The sequence below is a fragment of the Suricata suricatta genome, chromosome 15, assembly GCF_006229205.1.
Source record: "Suricata suricatta isolate VVHF042 chromosome 15, meerkat_22Aug2017_6uvM2_HiC, whole genome shotgun sequence".
Classification (NCBI taxonomy): Eukaryota; Metazoa; Chordata; class Mammalia; order Carnivora; family Herpestidae; genus Suricata; species Suricata suricatta.
This window is the reverse complement of record NC_043714.1, coordinates 21,577,121-21,600,765: the sequence shown is the minus strand read 5'-3', so window position 1 is coordinate 21,600,765 and position 23,645 is coordinate 21,577,121. Positions and strand designations below refer to the sequence as shown.

At 41.0% G+C, this 23,645-nt stretch overlaps 1 long non-coding RNA gene across 1 annotated transcript in view; it reads left to right on the top strand.

Moving 5' to 3' along the window:
* Nucleotides 1-7,305: 7,305 nt before the first annotated feature.
* Nucleotides 7,306-23,645, top strand: part of LOC115278775 — a 20,117-nt gene continuing 3,777 nt past the window's right edge. The window contains exons 1-2 of the long non-coding RNA XR_003903098.1: nucleotides 7,306-7,328; nucleotides 18,878-19,026. This is a non-coding gene — a long non-coding RNA (uncharacterized LOC115278775). The remainder of the gene's footprint in view (nucleotides 7,329-18,877; nucleotides 19,027-23,645) is intronic.

Here is a 23,645-nt window from a genome sequence, read left to right as displayed (position 1 = left end):
CTGAACCTCCCCTGCTCACACACTCTCTCTCTGTCTCTCAAAAAAAAAAAAACAAACCTTTAAAAAAGCTTAAATTTAGTTGATACATCATGATTTAGTTACTTAAAATTCAGAGGAAGACAGTCCTTCCACAGGGAAAAATATCTCTTAATACTGAGTTGAGTTCCTAAGTTATGACACTCACACATCCTGTAGAGTTTATCTTAGTAGAGTGTAAAGTCTCTTGTCCCCAACTCCCCATGAAAGAGTTCAATGCAGGCCAATGCAAGAGAGGAGTGGAATGTTTATTTCTTTTTAATAAACAAAGATATGAGATATACTGATGATAATTAATCACCTTTTAAGTCTTGGATGGAATTTAATTTAACTTACATTTTTCATTAAATCCTTAAAAAGAAGAAAAGCCCCAAAGGCTCTACTTCCTTACATTGTATGGACTCTCTTTATTGCAGTGAACAGATTGTATTTAGTACACTGAAGGTTCAAACAACCCCCAAGTGAGGTTAAGCCAAGATTTTAGAGTAAGTATGAGATGCTAACTTCTGATATTGTAGCTTACCATGGATGTTAAATTTATTTTTGAGATTGAAGACAATCTTGCCAGAAATGATCTTTTTGTATCTGTGATTTGGAAATTCCTCCAGGGTAAGCAATGTGAATCATAATCTTGGGAAATTGTACCTTATGATAAATACTTAGGATGGGAAGATGGAGTCTTGATTTTAGGAGGAGAAAGCAGTTCTTTAGAAAGAATAATTACTTCAGTGAAAGACAAATCGTTACTCAACAATAGTTTCAAGAAAATTTCCTACAAAGACAAGACTCACTGTCTTTTCTCTAATTCTATGTTCATTAAGCAACCCTCACGTATGTAGTTTAGAGTCCTGAGTAAATATATTACCCAAAATGTAGGTGCCTTGTCTGGATGACATATCTTAGATCAGGAATGGGTATGTTAATGAATGTATTGCAATTCTGATTCACAGTCTGTGAATTTGGTTGGTGTGAGCTGGTGCACAGATTCTTATCATCCTGATCAAATTAATGAATTGATGGTTTTTTGTTTTTTTTTTTTTTTGTTTATTGAGAGTGAAAGAGAGCACGTGAGCAGGGGAGGTGCAAGGGCTGAGGGGGACAGAGGATCCAAAGCAGGCTCTGTGCAAACATCAGAGAGCCCAATGCAGGGCTCAAACTCACAAATCATGAGATCATGACCTGAGTCAAAGGCACACGCTTAACCAACTAAGACACTCAGGCATGCCCAGGGTTTTGTTTTTTTTTTATTAGAAAAATCACGTTAGTATTTTTGGAAGAATAATTTACATTTCAGGAATTTCAACAGTGCAGAAGGAGAAAATTCAAATATCATCTCAGATCTCACCAGTCATAAATAACATTAGGTGAACATCTTTCTCTGTATATTTGCAGAAAGATACAGAAATACTTTTATTGTAATGGGACCATTTTATACATGCTATGTCAAAGTCAGTTAACTTAATTTTACCCAGATATAAGAAAAATTATTTAAATACAACAGAAGACATTGCTAAAATCCAAATGTTATTAATTTTATAATATTTTATTAATATATATTTAAATCCATCTTTAGATTTATCTCTTAATCTAGACCTTGACCTTCTTTCCTAAAGAGATATTCTTTCCTAAAGATTCCTCTGCAGGAAACTTCTCGTTCTTATCTACAGCATTTGTCAACTTAGAAAAACCCACATCTTCTAAAGATGAATTAACAAAAGAAGCTTCCAAATACGATCTTGTTGCAGAGGAAACTTGAGCTTAGGTCATAAACAGAGACCTTGGGCATTGAATGGCATTCTCCATGAGTGTTGGCTTCTGCCTTACTTGGTCACTCATACAGAGATTATTCACTGGTCTTCTTCTTCTTCTTCTTAATGTTTTATATTTATTTTTGAGAGACAGAGAGAGAGACAGCCTGAGCAGGGGAGGGTCAGAGAGAGAGGAAGACACAGAATCTGAAGACAGGCTCCAGGCTCTGAGCTGTCAGCACAGAGCCCAACATGGGGCTCGAACCCACAAACCACGAGATCACGACCTGAGCTGAAGTCAGACGCTTAACCGACTGAGCCACCCAGGCACCCCATTCCCTGGTCTTCTAAGAAGCAGTAAGTAACCACACCAAAAGATAACCCTTTATCAGAGCCAACAAGTTTTTATAACAATAATGTGAACAAAATGGAGACAGATTCTTCCTCATGTCTTTTTAAACTTCAAATCTACACTTCCTGGAGAGCTTGTTAAAATACAGATAGGTCTGTATTTATTTCTAAATGTCTAGGATGGGCGTTGGCACTTGGCATTTTTACCAAGCTCCACGCTCGTTACTGCTGAACCAGGGACCACACTTTGAGTATCCTGCCTTAAAATCACCTTCACTTAGAGTCTCCTGGTGAATTTTTGAGAAATACCCTTATCCAGGCTCTACTCCCAGAAATTCTGATCCAGCTGATTTGGGTGGCCTTTGAACATGGGACATTTTAAAAACTCCCCAGAGATCCCAATGTGCAACTATGTCGGGAACGACTGTTTTAAGGTTGAGAGATTAAGAAAAATAAGAATATTTTCTTCCCTTCAGAGCTTTATGGGTATTATTCCATTGTGTCTTGGTATTAATTGTTGCTGTGGGGAAATATGATTCCTCACAATTTTTATCCCTTGTGGGTCATTTGCAATTTATGCTTGGATGTCTGAAGATTTTCTAGATTATTGAAACTGAATCAGAATATGATTCACTGTGTGATGTCCTAGATCAAGATTTCCTGGAACATAGTATGATCTTTCAGGGCGACAGATTCAGTTCTTTCTGCATTTTTAGAAAATTTCTTTTATTATACATTAATTCTTACTCTTTTTACTCCATATTTTTTTCTCTACTTTAGGAATACTAAATATCCTTGACATCATCTTTAGCTGTTCTAAATATATGGAGAGTTGGAGAGTAAGATTTGTCGATGTTTTTCTGTTTTCCTTCTGATTGCTTTAATCCACAAGTTTTTTCCTCCCCAAACTGCATTGGCTATTGACGGTTTTAGCATTTCTTCTAGGTCAGCAATTCTATTTCTAGTGGTATTGCTTTTCTTCCTCATTGTTTCTAGTTGGTTCATCCTATATTATTTGTGTCTCTAATTTGTTTTCTTAGGTCCACAATGTCTCCTTATCTAATTCTATGTTCAGGGATCAACAAACTTTTTTTGGTAAGCTAGATAGTAAATACTGTAGGCTTTGCAGGCCATGCGGTTTCTACTGCAATACTTACCTGACATGACGGCCTGAAAGCAGCTATAGACATCTGTAGAAAAACGGGTGTCACTGTGTTCCAGTAAAACTATTTACGCCAACAGGTCACCAGCTGGTTCATTCTCAGTAGTAGTACTAGGTGTAGCACAGTGTTCTTTGTTACATTGTTTCTTCTTTCCTGAAGACCAGCTCTGAATTTGCTGCCTCTGGGGGTAGCTCCCCAGTTTTTCTGGGAGGCATGTTTCCTCCATATTCTCAAAGTACTTTGAGGTCATCACCAGATTGACCTAATAATAACTATTTTTAAATGTGTTCACTATATAGACAGCATTGTGCTAAATGCTTTTCTTTTTCTAAAAATTTTTAATGTTTTTTATTTATTTTTGAGAGACAGAATGCGTGAGCAGGGGAGGATCAGAGAGAGAGAGGGAGATACAGAATCTGAAGCAGGCTCCAGGCTCTGAGCTGTCAGCACAGAGCCCAATGTGGGTCTTGAACCCATGAACCGTGAGATCATGACCCGAGCTGAAGCCGGATGCTTAACTGACTGAGCCACCCAGGCTCCTCTAAATGCTTTTCATTTACTATCTAATTGAATTATCCCAACCGCCCAATTCACAAGCCCTAGTCAACTAATCTCATTCTCTCTCCATTCTCCCGAGTGACGAATTACACACTTCTTTTGTCCTTAAATCACTAGTGCCTTTCACCAACTTCTCCTTATTTCATCGAGACAATGGAAGCAATAGAAGGGCAGACTCTGGTCTATGAGGCTGCTTATCTGTCCTCCTCCACTCCGTCTCCATGCTCCTAAGAGTAGCATCCTCACTTGTGCACCAGATGCATCTCTATCTCCTCTCACCCCAGCTGCCATATTCCCAAACCATCAAAATTTCTCCTCTTGAGCATTTTAACAGTAAAAAAACTTGTTCCAAAATCTCCTGTTCCTCTTAGGATCTGCTACTCCATTGCTTTGTCTCCCTTTATAGCAAAACTGTAACTCTACATCATGCACTCCATCTCCACATCATTGGCCCCATTTCCCTCTTGAACCTACTCCACAACTTGGCTGTTGCCCCCACTGCTCCACTAAAACACCTCTTTTCAAGCTTTCTGGTAACATCTGTATAGCCATAGCCAATGAAAATTCCTAGTGTTTATGTTATTTGACCTATCAAGCAGCATCTGACACAGTTGATCTCTTCCTCCTCCTTTTTTTTTAAGTAGTTTATTGTCAAATTAGTTTCCATACAACACCCAGTGCTCTTCCCCACGAGTGCCCTCCTCCATCACCACCACCTCTTCCCTCCCCCCTTCAACCTTCAGTTCGTTTTCAGTATTCAATAGTCTCTCAAGTTTTGTGTCCCTCTCTCTTTCCAGCTCTCTTTTCCTCTTCCCCTCCCCCTCATCCTCCATTAGGTTTCTCCTGGTCTCCTGTTAGACCTATGAGTGCAAACATATGGTATCTGTCCTTCTCTGCCTGACTTATTTCGCTTAGCATGACACCCTCGAGGTCCATCCACTTTCCTACAAATGGCCAGATTTCATTCTTTCTCATTGCCATGTAATACTCCATTGTATATATATTCTCCCTCCTCCTTGAGGAGACTTCCAGAGCACCATTCTCTTTGAATCCTCCTCCTACCTTTCTAGCCACTTCTTCTCAGTCTCCTTAATGAAGTCATATAGCTAATAAAGTGGAATATCTGGGGTTTGAACTCTCAAAAGCAGAAATTACTTCTTATCAATTTCTGTGTCCCTAGTACCTGGTAGTGTGCTGAGAACATAGTGTGAACTGAGATGCATTTTTATTATTTTATGAGGAAGAATATCTGAGCCAGAGGTCAGTTGGTGATGAGATGGTTCAAACCAGAGACATGGGACTCTCTAGTTGCAGAGGGAGAGAGGACCAACTAATGGGATTTCTGATGACTGGGGAACAAGTGGGAGATCCAGACAGGTGAGTGGCAAACTGTGGTTAGGATTCAATTCGACAGAAGGAAATTTAGTCTAGTCTGGGAAGTACTGTCTTCAAAGTCTGGCAGCGTGGAGTTGAGAGACTGCTTCTTGGACTTTAGTCAGGAGCCCATTGTCTCAGGACAGGTTCTTGGGAAAAAGACACTACAATGGGGTGTGTGCCCAAGAAGTTTACTGGGGAGTGCTGTTAGGAGCAGCACTGACGAGGGAGAATAGCCAGAATGAAGGGCAGAGGAGCTGAAGAGCAATACAGTGTCAATGAAATCTTCAGCCCACATGGAGAGCTAGAGCTGGAAAGGCCCTTCAAGGTTTTCTAACCCCGAAGCAAGAAAATATCACTTTATATACCTCACCACTCTCCCCACTGATCATTGGGCCACTGGATGTGAACTGTGCTTGTTTGGGGAAGGATTTGACCCTGGGCAAGGTGGCTCTCTTCTGCTGAGGGAAATTCCTGATGAAGGACACAACCATGAGCACCACTAGCCATGATCACCTTCCCCAGGAGGGGAATGAGTGTCGTAGTCCTGAAAGAGACCTAGGTGGCCTAGTACAACAGCCACCAATCCTTTCCCCAGAAATACCCAAAGTATCAGGTAAGGAATGAAGATGAGCACCTAAGGAGAAGGGAGAAGACCGCTTGACCTTGAACTGGTAAGACTCTTGCTAGGAAATCATTCAAATGAAGAGACTTCATGGTCAGCGTCAAAGAAGCAGACAGGATCATGAAATATGTACCCTAAGAAAACCAACAGTGGAATGTTATTACCATCCTTAGCACCGAAGGGTGAAGGGAAAGTAATATCACCTGAGACCAGTGGGATCTGAGTTGTAGAAGAACATCTGTCTGGTAGGAACCATAGTCATGATGGATGCTGGAAGGTGCACCATGGAAGCAGGTAAGTTCCTGACCTCTTTTTACTGCTACTCTCCATCTCCTGCCAGTGCCTCCCATTGGCCAAACCCAGCTGAAGTCAAGTCATTTGGCAATGGAGCCTAGGCAAAGTATTCCACAGGAGTCAACTTGGTACAGAGCAGGGTAAACAGGGTGGATTTGGGGGTAAACAAATGGAGAACAACTAGCAAAGACCACAGATTAAAACAGTCCAGAGATCACAACCAGGGACAAAGGTTGAGATGCTGCTCCACCCTGTCTTCCAGACTTTTGTATTGACCAAGACTGAGGCTGACCTAGAGTCTGGGGTGGGACTGAGTTTTGGCTGGGTTTTCTGATATGAGGATTGGACCTAAAAGCATGGGCATGGGGTTGAGCAAAGGATGGTGAAAGGATAGAGGGAATGAAGGGAATGGAGCTGTGGAGGGTAATACAAAGCCCAAGAAAGCAAAAGATCAGCAACCTCCACATAATTCAGAGGCCATTTGATCCTCCTTCCACTCCGATCAAGCCCTGTTGTTTTTATTTGGTTCCAGCTAAGGTCTCCAACACAGGGATTAGATGGGGGACCAGATCTTCCCTTTAGAGGGATTTGAACAAGTGAACTTGAGGAAGGAAGCTTGAGTACACCATGCAGCCTGAAAAATATGAGATGTAAAGTGAGAGAGTTGACTGGATGGGGAGGGGGTGAGGATGTGCAGCTGCAGTCCATCATTATAAAAACACATACCAGTGTTTCATAATGAACATATACGAAGTCCAAATGATGGTGGCAGATATTTGTTCCTCTTCGTGCACAGTCAGCTCAAGCCAGGCATCCAGGGATTCCTCCCCTCTTGGTCTCCTCCCTTTTTGTTTTTAGCCCCTCTAACCTACTGCTTCCCATCTCTGTCTTGGCCCCCTTCTGGAAGGTCAAAGTTCTGGAGATGACTTTTCCTGAGAATATGAGATGGCGGTAGGTTGTAAACAGTTCTCTTCAGAGGTAGATTTGGTCTTTTCTATTTGTCACGGTAGAGCACTGACAAAACAAACACACATCCCTCCTGGTAAATATGATCACACCCATAACACTGCTTTGATGTGTTGTTCAGGTTAAGCTCCTTGCCTACCAGGAGTGAGGCCAGGAGAGAAGGAAGGACTGGGTGATGGCGACAAAAAGCCCTGTTCTTCAGTGCTGAGAATGGTAATAATAACTGTTATTCTAGCAGCTAATTATTGAGTGGCTGCTCTATGCTGGGCACATATTAGATGTTATAATGGATTAAATGGTGTCTTACCCCTAAAGGGAAGTCTATGTCCTCATCCCTGGAACCTGTGAATGAATATGACCTTATTTGGGGAAAGGGTCTTTGCAGATGCCATTAAGTTAAGAATCTTGCGATGAGATTATTCTGGATTATGCTGGTGAACCCTAAGTCTAATGACAACTGTCCTTATTAAAGACCCAAAGAGAGACACAGGAGAAGAGGGTGGGGCCATGTGAAGATAGGAGCAGATATTGGAGCTGTGTGCCCACAAGGCAAGAATGGCCTAGAACCCCTGGAAGCTATAAGAAGCAAGGATGGGCATTGGTAGGATGGTGGCTGTCTGACATCTTGATTTTAGTTTTTTGGCCTCTGAAACTATAAAAGGATAGATGCTTGCTGTTTTAAGCCATTCAGTGTGTGGTAACTTGTTTCCATGGCTCTAGGAATCTAAACAATTGCTTTGCATGCATCATTTCTATCCCCATTATGACCAGCAAAGTGAAGGTATTGTTTTCTCATTTTGTTGCTGAGCCAGGGTTTGAATCCTCTTTGAATGTCATCGCTAATGTTTTTCCTGTTCAGAAAGTGTTCTTCCGTGTTCCTGGCTTGTGGGCAGGTCCCAACTTCCTCCACTCAAACTCATCTGTCAACAACATGTAATTGATGGGCCATTTGTGTTGGCCACTGGATTAGAGCTATGGATACAAATTTGATTATCACTAATTCCTGCCTTCTCAACCCATTTAGGGCCTGAGGCTTCAGGAGAGGGGAAGTCTAGCTTCCCCATCTTAGAAAATAAATAGACATATTATAGAATCCTAAGTAATAACTTAAAATTTTAATAATAACTGGCTTCTGTACAGTGATTTGTGGATTACAAAGCCATTTCACTCACATGATTCCATTAGAGCTTTGGAAGATGCCTGGCTGGCTCATTCAGTAGAACATGCAATTCTTGATCTCAGGATTATAAATTTGAGCCCCACATTGTGTGTAGAGATTACTTAAAATTAAAATCTCATTACACTGTGGGAGGAGGCAAGCTAAGGTGGAGGCATAGTAGGAGGACCCTAAGCTCATCTCGTCCTATGAACACAGCTATCAAACCATTCTTAATACCCCCAAATCATCCTAAAGACTGACAGAACAAACTTCACAACTAAAGGCAGAGAATAGGCCCCATCAAAGAAGGTAGGAAGTGCATAGATGTGGGGAGAAATGAATCATGGGTACTGCAGAGGGGAGGGAGCCTGGCCATGGACAAAGGCCAGAGGAAATGGAATGCACAGGGATATGCACAAGAACACTTCCCCAAAGCCATGGGCTGGAAAAATGAGAGGGGATGATTTTTGTGACTTCTTGCAACTAGCAGGGCATAAAGACTGGAGTTTTAAAGGCCGTGAGCCTGGCTGGGATAGACCCTGGGGGCACTGTCCTGCTCCTGGAAAGAAGGCATGCAAGCACCCCTGGTGGTGGGGGCAGATGGTGTAGAAACAGCCATCCGAAGAACACCAGGGGCACACGGAGGGGAGATTTGATCTCCTTGGAACATATCCCTTAAAGGTAGTGTTCACAGAGATGCCTCTCCAGGGGACAAGGGAGTTGGCTGATGCCATTTCCCTCCCCCACCCTTCAGCATAAACACAGAGCCAATCTGCAGCCAAGAATACTCCATGCAGTAAGGGTACCGTTCAGAATAGAAGGAGAGAGAAAGAGGTTCCCAAACAAACAAAAGCTAGAGGAGTTCATGACCACTAAACCAGCCCTGCAAGAAATAATAAAGGGGGCTCTTTGAGTGGAAATGAGACTAAAAGTGCCAAAGACAGGAAAGGAACAGATGAAATCTCCAGAAACAACTGCAAAACAAGTAATAAAATGGAAAAAAAAAAAACCCACAAAAACCCACCCATATCTATCAATAATTACTCTGAGTGTTGGGGGCACCAGGGTGGCTCCATTGGTTAAAACTCTGACTTAGGCTCGGGTCATGATCTTATGGTACATGGGTTCTAACCTCGCATCAGGTTCTTTGCTGTCAGTGCAGAGCCCACTTTGGATCCTGTCTCCCTCTCTTTCTACCTCTCCCCTTTGGCACACATGCACACACTCTTTCTCTAACTCAAACACACACACACACACAAATATACAAACATTAAAAAATAGTTTGAATGTAAATGGACTAACATTCAAATAAAAAGACATCGGGTGTCCAAATGCACAAAAAAAATAAGACTTATCTGTATGCTGCCTACAAGAAACTCATTTTAGACCTAAAGACCCTTCCAGATTAAAAGTGAGGGGGAGGATAAACATTTATCATGTGAATGGATATCAAAAGAAAGCCAAGTAACAATAATATCAGACAAACTAGATTCAAACCATCCTGCAACAAGCGATGCAGAAGGGCACTACATTGCGATGAAGGGGACAATCCTACAAGAAGACCTAACAATGGTAAATATGTGTGCCCCCAACACAAAGAACCCAGATATATAAAACAATTAATAACAAACATAAAGAAACTCAGTAATAATAATACAATGATAGTAGGGGACTTTACAGTCCCACTTACATCAATGGACAGATCATCTAAGCAGAAAATCAACAAGGAAACAATGGCCTTGAATGACACACTGAACCAGATGGACTTAACAGATATATTAAGAACATTTTACCCTAAAGGAGCAGAATTCACTTTCTTTCTCTTTTTTTTTCTTTTATAATTTATTGTCAAGTTGGTTTTCATATAACACCCAGTGCTCCTCCCCACAAGTGTCCTCCTCCATGCTCTTCATCCCCCTTCCTCTCTCCCCCTCCCCCATCAGCCCTCAGTTTGTTCTCAGTATTCAAGAGACTCTCATGTTTTGCCTCCCTCCCTCTCCCCAACTGTTTTCCCCCCTGCCTCTCCCCAACGGTCCTCTGTTAAGTTTCTCCTGTTACACATGGGTGCCTGGGTAGCTCAATTGGCTAAGTGTCTGACTTCAGCTCAGGTTATGATCTCTTGGTCTGTGGGTTTGAGCCCTGTGTTGAGTTCTGTGCTGGCAGCTCAGAGCCTGAGCCTGCTTTGGATTCTGTGTCTCCCTCTCTCTCTCTGCCCCTCCCCCACTCGTGCTCTGTCTCTCTCTGTCTCAAAAATAAATAAACCCCCCCAAAATTTTTTTTTGAGTTTCTCCTGTTCCACTTATGAGTGAAAACATATGGTATCTGTCCTTCTCTGCTTGACTTAATTTCACTTAGCATGACACCCTTGAGTTCCATCCACATTGCTACGAATGGCCAGATTTCATTCTTTCTCATTGCCATGTAGTATTGCATTGTATATATAAACCACATCTTCTTGATCCATTCATCAGTTGAAGGACATAGAACACACTTTTTTTTTTCAAGTGCACAGGGGACATTCCCCAGAATAGATCACATACTAGTTCATAAATCATACCTCAATAGTACAAACAGTACAAACAAGTACTCAATAAATACAAAACAATTGAGATCTTACCATGCATATTTTCTGACCACAACACTATGAAACTTGAAGTCAACCACAAGAAAAAATTTGGAAAGATCACAAATACATGAAGGTTAAACAACATCCTACTAAAGAATGAATGGGTCAACCAGGAAATCAAAGAAGAAATTAAAAAAATATATGGAAACAAATGAAAATGAAAACACAGTGGTCCAAAACCTTTGGAATGCAGTAAAAGCAGTCCTAAGAGGGAAGTATATAGTGATAAAGGTCTACATCAAGAAGCAAGAAAAATCTCAAATAAATAACCTAACCTTACACCTAAAGGAGCTAGAAAGAGAACAAATGAAATCTATAGCCAGCAAAAGTAAGATTAGAGAGGAAATAAATGATATAGAAACTAAAACAAACAAATGAAAATGATAGAACAAATCCATGAAAGTGGGAGCTGGCTCTTTGATAAGCCCCTAGCCAGACCAATCACAAAGAGAACAGAAAGGACCCAAATAATTAAAATCATGAACAAGAGAGGAGAAATAACAACCAACACCACAGAAATATAATGATAAGAGATTATCATGAGACTCCAATGAGATATCATCTCACAACGGTCAGAATGGCTAAAATTAAAAACACAAGAAACAACAGGTGTTGGTGAGGATGTGGAGAAAGGTCAACCCTCTTGCACTGTTGGTGGAAATGCAAACTGGTGCATCCGCTCTGGAAAACAGTATGGAAGTTTCTCAAAAAGTTAAAAATGGAACTACCCGATGATCCAGCAAATGCAGTACTAGGTATTTACCCAAAAGATATAAAAATATTAATTCAAAGAGATGCTTGCACTCCAATGTTTATAGCAGCACTATCAACAATAGTCAAATTATAGAAAGAACCCAAATGTCCACTGACTGGTGAATGGATAAAGAAGAGGTGGTGTATACATATGTAGGAATATTACTGAGCCATAAAAAGGAATGAAATCTTGCCATTTGCAGTGACATGGATGGAGCTAGAGAGTATTATCCTAAGTGAAATAAGTCAGAGAAAGACAAATACTATGATTTCACTCATATATAGAATTTAAGAAACAAAATAGATGAACAGGGGGAAAAAAGACAAAAAACAGGGGACAAAGCATAAAACAGACTCTTAACTATAGAGAACAACTGAGGGTTGATGGTTGGAAGTGGGGGGGATGGTTTAAACAGATGATGGGGATTAAAGAGGGCACTTGTGATGAGCACTGGGTGTTGTGTGTAAGTGCTGAATCCCTCAATTGTGCCTGAAACTAATATTACACCGTATGTTAACTAACTGGGATTTAAATAAAACTTAAACTAAACTAAACCAAAATCTAAAAACAAAATACCCCCCCCCCAAAAAAAAAGAGGAGACTACCAGCTGGCAGTATGAGGAGCTGGCTCCTATTTGAATGTGTTTGGGATGTTGGATAAATGGCTGATGTCAGCAGACAGCCCGAGTCAGAAGAAAGCTAAACTAAGACCCGGTTTAGAATAAATATTTGTGATTCCTCGAGCAGTTCTTGCCCCTTAATGTATGGCTTTTTCAAAGTGCTTATGGTCTGTACCCTGACTGATGCCTGTGTTTAAGGAAGTATGGCAATTGACACCGGCGCCTGGTGATTTCACCCAAGTGTTCAGCTAAACACAGAAAAGCGAGTGGGTGCACAGTTAGGGGCGCAGAATGCAAGTTGATATCTACACAAAATAGACAATCAGGATAGACATTTAGAGTGTTTTGCTTGTGCCATGTTTTTATCTGAAATGAAAGAGACACCAGTCTGTAGTTTTTCTGCTTGGGTGCAATCTGAGATAATGTGCACATGAACAGAGCCCAAAATCTATCTTCTAAAAACTGGATTTGATAAAATATCTCAGGGACCCCATCCTAAAATTGATGATTTCTGAGACAGCTGACAGACTTAAAGCTATGTGTATGGAGTGTAGTTTTGACAACAACAGAGAGAAGAGAAGACATCTGTGGCTTATGACTAGTCAATTTCACTTAATATATTATATGTAATAGATAATTATAATTATATTGATAATACATATTTATTATATAGAATATAAATACTTATTATATACTCTAATATTTATTTATTATTATTTGTTGTATGTATTATATATATTTATGCTTATTCTATATAATATATTATATATATTAATATTTATATTATATATTTATTACATATACTTGTTATGTATTATATTTATATATTTAATTATATATTTATTGTGTTTATTTTTATATTTATTATGTATAATATAATATATAATAAATAATATATTACATAATAATATATAAAAATATTTTTGTATATTTAGACATTAAATATATTTTAGCAGATTAAATATATTCAGAGATTGATTTGCACATTAGCAGGTTTGGCACACACTCTTGAAACAATTTGTTACAACTATCCCTTGCCCCAATGCAGATCTTGTTTGTATAATCATTTTGTGTGTTTGGTGAAATACACAAAACAGCATTTACCACCTTAATTTACCACCTCATTTTTTTTTTGTGTACAATTCGGTCGCATTAAGTACATTCTCATTGACAGTTTTAAATTCCTCTGTTTTGTTCAGGACTGACTTCCTTTCTTCCTATTTTACTTTTCTCTTCTTGGCTTGACTCCTGCAGTCCCAACACATAGGCAAAAGAATTCTGAAGCCTTGTACAAAAGGGGGCAACGAACGATCCATGTGGCACCCGTAGCACAACAGTGCAGCACGAGTGCAAGTCATGGCGTGTGGAGGCCTTCCTCGTGTTTTATTTTCCACTGCTAAGGGAGGAGGCCCCCTCTTCTGGGCTGGGGTAGAGTGGCGGCCTGGCAAGTGGTGGGGAGGAGGGAAGATACTAACTTCCTAGGACGGAGTGGAAGGTTTTTCTGTGTCTAAGGTCAGGTCTTCCTTCACCCTAGGGAGGCCAATCAGATCTTTACATGCATTAGGATCCTTCTGTGGCCAAACTCTAGGCTGTCAAGTTCTATGGTGGCAGAGGAGGAATGAGCTCTTTTGTGTTGTGGCGGACTCTAATCCAAACAGGTGTGACAGAAGAAAAGAAAGGTCTCTGTGTCCTGAGAATCAGATGTTTGAGCCCCAACATGACACCTGAGAGCATAGGGTCCAAGACATTTGGGGCTGGTGGACACTTGTGTTGGTGCTTAGAAAGAGTGTTTGGACGGGAAGATCCATCTGTCTCAACTCCACAGCTCGTGGTAAGAGTAATTCTCATGGCTTCAACAATGACAGAAATTGGCCTTAGACAAGGAGCTGCAATCTCTCAGGGAACTATAAGGACTGGTATAGTTTGTATAGACTGGATCAGGCTAAGGACGAATAGAGTCCTAGTCATATCCTGAGATGAAAATCCAACACACGGTGGGAAGATGTGGCAAGCCTATGCTTTGGGAATGGGGGCCCCCAAGTGGGCAACAAAAGGCATTCTTGTTACAATGTAATTTGAACCCTGTGAATTCCTGTGAAAGCCATACTAGCTCAAGCAAAGTTTTCCTATAATTTGACAAAATTAGAGAGAATTCTACTCCTGAATTCTTTATTAGAAGTAGAAGGCCTTGGGTGAGTATCTCCATCTAAGCATACAGTTTCTGTTTATAGAGAGATTACTTAAATCAACTAACCCACCACTGAGCCAACCATGTGTAAGGCATTGCAGCAGACCTTTAAAGGTAAGCAGGATATGGTTTTTGCCTTCAAGGATTTTCACACCAGTGTGGATGGGCGAGCATGTATGATATTGCATAAATATTGTAAACTAATGTAAATGCATAACACTGAATATAAGACTTCATTCCTGGTATGGAGGGTAAATGAAGCTGATAAGTAAAATGTGGTCATGAAGAAATCTGTAAGGAGAACTACTAATTAATTAAACTACAATATATATTGATCTTACATATACTAGACAACTGGGTTAAGTCGCTGGTAATCCAAAAGAAAATGAGCACAGTTCCTGCCCTTGAGGGTCTGACATGCAGAAATGGGAAATGACAGCCACTGGCAACTCAGTGTAAGAAGAGGCATCGGGTCCCTGCATCTCCGAACTCCTCCCTCAGGATCTCTTGGGCCCTGGAGCACCCTGATGAGTGAAGTGAGTGAAGGAGCAGCAGGCCAGGCCCTGCAGGGCTTGCTTGGACAGGGGAAGGAAGGGGAAGCAAGGGCAGTGCAACAAAGGGCAGAGGAAGGAAGGTGATCCGCCAAGAGTCTGACATGCCCCCTCAGGAGTCTCAGTGATGGCTCTGCCATAGCAACCTCTCTAAGACAGAATAGTTAAAGCTATCATTTCTAAGTTGCCCAACATGAACCAACCCTTCAGGTGAACCTATTTCTTTGCTAAATTATCACAGTCCAGCTTGTCCATGACCTGGGGAGACCAATATTGGGTGTGGCTACGGCCTGACGTGCTTTCTAATCCTTCCTGAAATCCAACGCAGGGGTCAGGGAGGTGGCCTTGGGGGTCCAGATGAGAACCACGCGTGGCCAGCTGGCTGCTAAGTGCCACATCAGTTGCTTTCAGAGCAGCTGCGGATGAGGAGGGTCACAGTCCTTCCACAATGCGGAGAGGATCGTGACCCAGCAGGATGGAGTTCTGAAGTTCAAGTTGGAATGCAGGTTAACCGTGTGAGCTCCGATGCCAGGCTGCCTGGGGTCAGATCCCCATTTTGAAACTTGCTAGCTGTTTAACTGCGGTCTGGTTTCTTTGCCTCCCCAAGTATCATCTGGAAACTTGAGATGTAAAAACACCAAATCATAACAATACCGACTTCTTTGGGGATGTTGGGAGAGTTAAGAAAAATAACGTACATAAAGTTTTTAACACATGGTGTTTGATTGCGTTATTTTAATCCTTCAGGATGGTTCCCATCTCTCAGGGGCTGAGCAAAACCCTCGGCGTGTTGGGGTGATGTGGGAAATAGAAGCTCTGCATGAATAGTACTGTAACCCTAGAAGGATGGATCAGCCGCTTCCCTCTTCCATGCCCTTGTACTGGAAGGGGTTGCGTGGGATTCAGTTACCAATTTCTAGTTTTCTTTTCTATCTTAGCAGAAAGGGTATAATTTTAGTAAGATGAAAGAAAGCCTCACAAGCTCCTGACAAGAACATCACAGCTCCTGCTGTGTGCCCGTTCTTTCTCTGCATCTTCTTAAGGATTGGATTAAGGAATCTGCAGTGAAGGGATGACCCTGGTGCCCTCCTGGAGACCTGGATTTCCCTTTGGGGGGCATGGGGTGGGAGGGGAACCCAGCTTGAGTCCTCTTTCCAGAAATGCTGATGCTAACGTGGGGGTGATGTGGCAAGTGTGTTTCACAAGGTGTTTCTGAACATGCCTGAGCTCCGTCCCACCAGGGAGGAGGTTCTGATTCCTTAAATTACCTGGTGACGGTCTACAATTCCAACTTAGGGGAAAACGAGTACATTTTTGGAAGATAAAATAAGTAAATTCCCATAAAAGAGTTCAAATGTCGATGCATAGCCCCTTAAATAAATAACCCTCTACTTCCCAAGTAAAGGACACCAATATCCAACATTTACTTCAAGAAAATAGCACAGAATCTAGGATTCCTTCCCACATACGCCCCCTGCCAGCCCTGTAATGTTTTTCTCCTCCCTTCCAATGTTTTTTTTCTTTCTTCTCAGCCCTGTTGTTCAATGCTCAACACTGGCACAGGAAAGACACATATGAATCATGCACTTGAAATAGTCAGTCAGTGAGTGAGCTGCTGTATTATGCCCCCATCTTGAAAACAGCAACTTTCACCGTCTCCTCCTTCCCTCCACCTCCTTGTTGTCAAGGAAGTAGGACCCAAAGTCAGAACACTAAATTATAAGAGTTGTTAGGTTGCTAAGAGGGAATATGGCATCTTCATGGAGACCTGTGAGATGACGATAGGCCAAAGCAAGTAATATTTAGAGGATGCTCAGATGAGTCATGATCATTGTCATCTGCCCCGTCTACTGTACTGTCAGGTACTATACCAAGTATTTAGCAAACATTTCACTTATTCTTCACAATGGCTTAATAATCCAGGTATTATTATCATTATTACATCTATTTCATGGTGAGGCTCAAGTGGTTAAGTAGTTTTCTTGAGGTCCCATAACCAGTTAATGACAGAACTGAGATTCCAACCCATGTCTGTCCTATGCCAAAGCCCGTGCTCTTAACCATTATGTTGCCCTCCAAGACGTGGGACCCACTGTGAGATTATAGGAAAGACAGGCTGCTCTTCTCAAGCAGCTTGTAGCCTAGAATGAGCTGGAACATGTGTGATCGTGTCTTGATGCTGTCCCTGAGCATCTTGACTACTCATTTATCAAAAAGAACAAATGGAGCATCGGATTTTGCCATGTGAGGGAAGAGTCACACTGAGATTTGCATCCCACTGTGTGGTTTAGACTCATTTCCCCCCAAATCAGCCGTATGGAGAGGTGAGTATTTGCTCTGTAGTGCAGTGCCGCTAGGTGAAAGTGAGGCCCGGGGACAAGAGTCGGCTGAAGGTGAGGGAATGATTTGGCAACGAGTGTGAAGTTTGCAGACAAATCCCAGTATTTTTATTGAATGGAAAGTACAGTTTTCCCCAGGAGTGGCAAAGTTGGGGCCCGTGGTGTGACAGAAGGATGGGTTCCCCAAGTATCACGGATCTACCTCCCTCAGGGAGTGGTAGCTGTGTTGTGGACGGCTCTGTGATAGAAATTAGGAACACAGGGATACTTTTCCTCTTTGGTCCTTCACCGAGGGAAATGCAGACCCACCAGCAACCAATTCTAACACTGAGGTTCAAGTGCAGAAATAGAAGTGTGTCTAAGGTTCTGTGTGAGCACAGAAATCAGAGGGGCTAATTCTGCTTGTGAGCCTTACAGATTCTCTTCATTTGGGGGAGGATTTGCCAGGCAGAGAAGAGAATAGAAGGTCATTACAAGTCAAGGAAATAGAGTATTCAATGGCTCTGGGATATGAAATGTATATGTTGCTATTATGGGATAATAAGAAATTTGTGACTAAGGCATGAGATGTGTACGGGGAGGTGAGGAACATGGGACCCCATAGGTAGGGTTCATGACAAACACACGCAGAAATCTCACCCTTGAATATAATGTTTATCACCACTCTTTTTAGAAAAATATTCACATTTCCAAATATTCAACAGCATAATGATTTCCTTCGGTCATGGTCAGTTTTGGGCCACGAGTTCCCTGGTCAAGTAGATCTCTAGAAAGCAGAGCTACCTCTCTTACAGTCACAGAGGACAAGACTGGGGATAACTTATTGTGCCTTAAGAAGTGTCTCTGGCAGATCAGGGTGGAAGTTTTGAATATTTTCTTGGTCTTGCATGGGAACAAATTTAAAAAACACTTGGAGATAGAATAAGAATAAACCCATAGACATTTTCTTATTTACTCTTATCATGCAAGTAACTTCCATGAAAAGTGTATGCTATGCAAAGAACCCACTGGAAAATTATCTGTAGCTATTTATGAGATTGCTCTATTTTATAGCAGAAAGCTTTCAGGTGGATGTTAATAATGAACCCCAAATATCAAATAAAAGAACTTGATGCATGTCATAATTCATAGGGCTTCCTGGACATTCCAGTCTTCATATCTGCTACACAAATAATGGTGACACTTAAGCTGGTTAGAAATTGAGTGAAAGGGGAATTTACTTTGAGAATGCAGTCAAAAACTCCCTAGGTGGAGGCTTGCCTGGCTGGCTCAGTTGGTTAAGTGTCCGACTTTGGCTCAGGTCATAATCTCATGGTTCGTGAAGTCGAGCCCATGCTCTGCGCTGATGGTATAGAACCTGGTTGGGATTCTCTCTCTGCCCCCCTTCTCTCAAAAATAAATAAACATTAAACTCCCCCCCCCCAACACTCCCTAGTGAGTGAGAATGAGTGTCCTGAGACGTGAGAGGAGAGTGAATATCCTGAAACCCTCACAGAGTTTGAGTGATTTTGTGCTTTAATTTCAGGTATGGTTCTCTGAGCCTCTCCCAGAGGATGAGTTCCATCCAGTCCTGGCTCTTGATTCACTCAGAAAAGACCTCAGAGGAAAGAAGTTTCTGGAACAAGAGAAAGACTACTGAAATGCAACCTTACTTCTTCAGTGATCCAGGGAGAGGTAGAACACAATAATCATTATAGAATGGTCTAATTTTAAATTACAGAAGGAGACAGTGAAAAATAAACATAAAAAATTCAAAACCATAACACATCATAAAAACAGAATTCAAATTCCACGGAGGGCAGAAAACTAGCAGCAATTTCTCACTTCCACCCCTTGTGTGATGACGGAGTCTATACGGCCCACGGAATCACAGGGCTGCCCATTATTTTAGAAAAGGAATTTGCTATTAGCATATTGATGAGTCTTCTCAAGCATTTTGTGGATTTCATTTTTCAATGCCCCTCTTTCACATCCGTGAGTTTTTCTGGGACAAGATCTCTCCATCGCACAGGATTACACATGACCAAATTCATTTTATATTGGATGACAAATTGCATTTGAATTTGTAGGGTTGAAGGTCAGGGCTGTTCTCTATTAGTCAGCCAGGCTCCCTCAAAGTGTCTCAGTCATGAGATTGTGTTGGAATCCCCTCTATGCCGCGGCAGCTCAAATCCTCATGAATACTGAATTCCGCGCGGACTTGGATTCCTAATAACTGACTCCATCCAAAGGAGGGGATCATGCCAGGGGACTGACAAAATGAACACCATCGTGCCCAGCACCATATTATTCAGCCTGGGCCAGTCCATAGTTAATGATAACCCAGAATTTTGAAAAAGATCCATTTCCTGAGCCCTAAATAAGTAGACGTATCTGGAGGGCTCTGCTCCAACCTGTCAACCAAAGAAATGCTATGTACCGGCGATGTCCAGGATTGTCAGGAGGGGAGGGAAAACATAGTTCTACACTTCTAAACATGAAGTAACAAAGAATGGGGCAGTTTCCAGTTGTAAAATGGATGAAGGATATTTCTAATCTGAGTAACCCGCAGGCCTGACAGCCTCTTAACACACTGACCCCAGATGCTGGGGTCTCCTGTGAGTACTATATATAAATGCCACACCGCACACATACAAACACATAAGGGGAGACACACATCAATTCAGACTGCTAATTTTAAATTTTGTGTCATTCACACAGATACTAATTAAAATTTAATTTTATACTCTCTGTAATAAAATGACTTCATAGACCTTTAGTAGTATATACTAATGTATAAGTACAAGATTATTTTAGTTAGGAAAATATTTTTTCCAAGTACTTATAAGTTCTAGCTGGCAAAGAAACAACTGAAATGCTAACACAAATCACTTTTATGTAGTCATTTAAGGAAATCCTTTCAAGATCTTGACTAGTTATATTAAGACTTACTTCTCCAACTAAATAATTATCTACCCCTTCTTTTCTCTAGCCCATGGCACTGAGTGCCCTGAAGTAAGTAGGTTTTCAGAAATGTCTGTTGATAATTATGTCAAAAATTATTATAATTAGTCATTGTGTGTAATTTAGTTATTAAATATACATTAAAGTAATAAATCTGTAATAAATACCCCATAATTCAAACTTTTCCCTTCATGAAGTATTATGGGATTCTCTCTCCCTCTCTGTCTGCCACTCCCTACCACTTCCTCTCAAAATAAATAAACTAAAAAAAAAAGGTTTCAAGTGACAGAAGCTAATGAATGAATTGTAATTGATTGTAATTTGTTCTTTAGTCTTTAGGTACATTTCATATTTAAAGATGTTGGAAAGGGGGCGCCTGGGTGGCTCTGTCAGTTGGGTGACCAACTCTTGATTTCGGCTCAGGTCACGATCTCAGGATTGTGGGATAGAGCCCCATGTCAGGCTCCAGGCTGAGTGTGGAGCCTGCTTGGAATTCATTTGCTCTCTCTCTCCCCTTCCCCATCCTGCCTCCCTCCCCCATTCACACACTCTTTCTAAAATAAAATAAAATAAAATAAAATAAAATAAAATAAAATAAAATAAAATAAAAAGATGTTGGAAATATGGTTCAATTCTCCACATATTTATGGACAGCCTCATATGCCCTTCTCTGAGGTGGATGTTGGAAAGAGTTTTCTTTCTTTTTAAAAAATTTTTTTAACGTTTATTTATTTTTGAGAAAGAGACAGAATGTAAGCCGGGGAGGGACAGAGAGAGAGGGAGACACAGATTCTGAAGCAGGTTGTCGGCAAAGAGCAGGACACAGGGCTCAAACTCATGAACTGCGAGATCATGACCTGAGCTGGAATGAATGCTGAAGTTTTAAAATAATGATTATAAATATTATGAATAATATAGACATTGGCCTAAGCACGATCTCCCCATTTTTTGGTGCAAGCAATAAGAGAGTAACAGAAATCATGAAGCAGTTTCAAGAGAGAAGCAGCGGCATGGTTAAAATACCAACAGGATACTTGAAATGCAATCAAAGTACACGCTGCCAACCCCTTTGGATTTGTCTAAACTAGAAATTACATGTTCTCCACATCTTAACACACTAATTGAACTTTTCTTGTAAAGGAGCAGGCTAATATTAAATGGGCAGAAGTTGCCAAATAAACTTGCCCCATTTACTTTCAAAATTGGTTACATTGATATGTTTATGGGTCTTAAGTTTCTGGTGGACATAAGCTGTAGATGTCACCAAATGAGGAGTGGCACTTTGCTTTACAAATTAGAGTGTCAGTTAAAAATACCAGTGGGCCATTCAGTCTGATGCACCTGCAAAACATTGATTAGATGGTGCTGTTCACAGGGCTTTCTCACAGGTCAAGAATAGACCCTGAGGTCCCTAGTTTTCTTCCAATAGTCCATTATACATCTGTTATCCAGAGTGAAGAGGGGTAATACATGGCCTCTGAATCAGACAGGTCAGACAGACTTGGGTTTGACTTCTTATTTTGCTACCTAGGATCTATATGTTATGGGCTGAATTGTGCCCCCGTCCCCAATTTACATGTTGAAGTCCTAACCCCTTATTTGAGAATTGAGTCATACATACCTGATTATTTACAATGAGGTCATATTGGAGTAGGCTGGGCCACAAATCCATTATGGCTCGTATCCTTGTAAAAGGGGGGAATTGGGACATATCTGTGAACACAGAGAGAACACCATGTGAATGGAGGTGAAGACAGAGATGGGGGGATGTTCTACAAGCCAACGGACACATAGACTGCCAGCAAACCAAAGCTCAGAGAGAGACATGGAGCAGACGCTCCTGCACAACCCCTAGAAGTAACCAACCCTGCAGACACCTTGACCTTGAACTTCTAGTCTCCAAAACTGTGAGACAACAAGTTTCTGTTGTTTATGCCACGTAGTATGTGGAACTTTGTCATCAGCACTGGCAAACTAGTATACTATATAATTCTGAGCTAATTCCTTAATTTCAATAAATTTTGGCTCACTCATCTATAAAAGAATGATAATATTACCTACCTCACTGGGTTATGGTGAACTTACTGGTGCTGATCACACTGTTAGAATGACTTCCTACTTGTTCACCACTTATTTGTTCACTGCAAACTCACCGAGGGCAGGGCCATGGCTGTTGTCCTTTGTTCTGTCTCCAGTGGCTCCACAGTAGATACTGATGAATATTTATTGAATGATGAAGTGAGCTAGTTAATGAGGAAGAGTATGCAAAGTAGGTAGCACACAATAATAACGGTAGACCAGGCATGCACTCTAATCTAGTCCTCGTGATTTTTCTAGTCCCCCCAGCATCTCTAGGAGTTAGGTGCTATTTTATCTTTTCTTTTACTAAAGAAGAAACTGAGACAAAGAGAGATCAAGAAATTTGCCAAGAGTATTACTCACAAGCCCAGCTTCAAACCCAGGCAAGTTCATTTCAACTACTGGTATTTTAACAACTGCATTGTGTGCCTTTTGATGGTTGCTGTGCTTGGCTATAAATATTAGTTTCCTCTTTCTTTCCTTCATAATGTTTTCTTAGTCATCAGGATGGCTCTGTGGTCTGTGAGGTTGGGCTAAACTACAGATGTATCCAGAATTCCTTCTCTAGTATTCCCTTCCTAATAGAAGAGACCACAAGAGATAATCTCTCATTAGAGCCGGAGAATAGAAGGGAAACAGGAGACTTCTGTAAACATAAGCGTGCACACACACACACACACACACACACACACACACACTTTCCCAGTTATTCTACCAGACCTAATCAAAGTGCTTCTATGAAGAGGTTTTAAAGATGTAATTAAAGTACTGAATCGGTTGTTTTTAAGTTAGACAGTATCCTGGGTGGGTCTGGCCTAATCAGTTTTAAGGCTTTTTAAAGAGGGGCCTGAGAAAGAGAGAGAAAGAGAGAGGGAGAAAGAGAGACTGAGTCAGGTATTAATCTCTCTCTGAGACAGTCTCCCACAAGTATGCACAAGTGTGACCTATGACTTCTTTCAAGGACGACTGTATGTTTTTTGTTTGGTTTCCTAATGTTCACCTCAGTTTGGCTCAATACCATTTATGAAGTGTCTGTTCTATGTATGTACTGATGGGCCTGAATTTGATACAAATCCTCAAAAATAGAAGTCTGTAAAATTGGAAGGAATTGTAACCAGCATCTTGCCTGATCCTTTTATTCTGAGTATCAGTGAGTGATTTTCTTAAGGTCATACAACCTGTTAATTATAGATCCAAATCTAAGACCCAAGATGTCTGATTCCTAATGTTCTTACCAAACTACCTTTCAGTTATTATTAATTTTTAAAAAG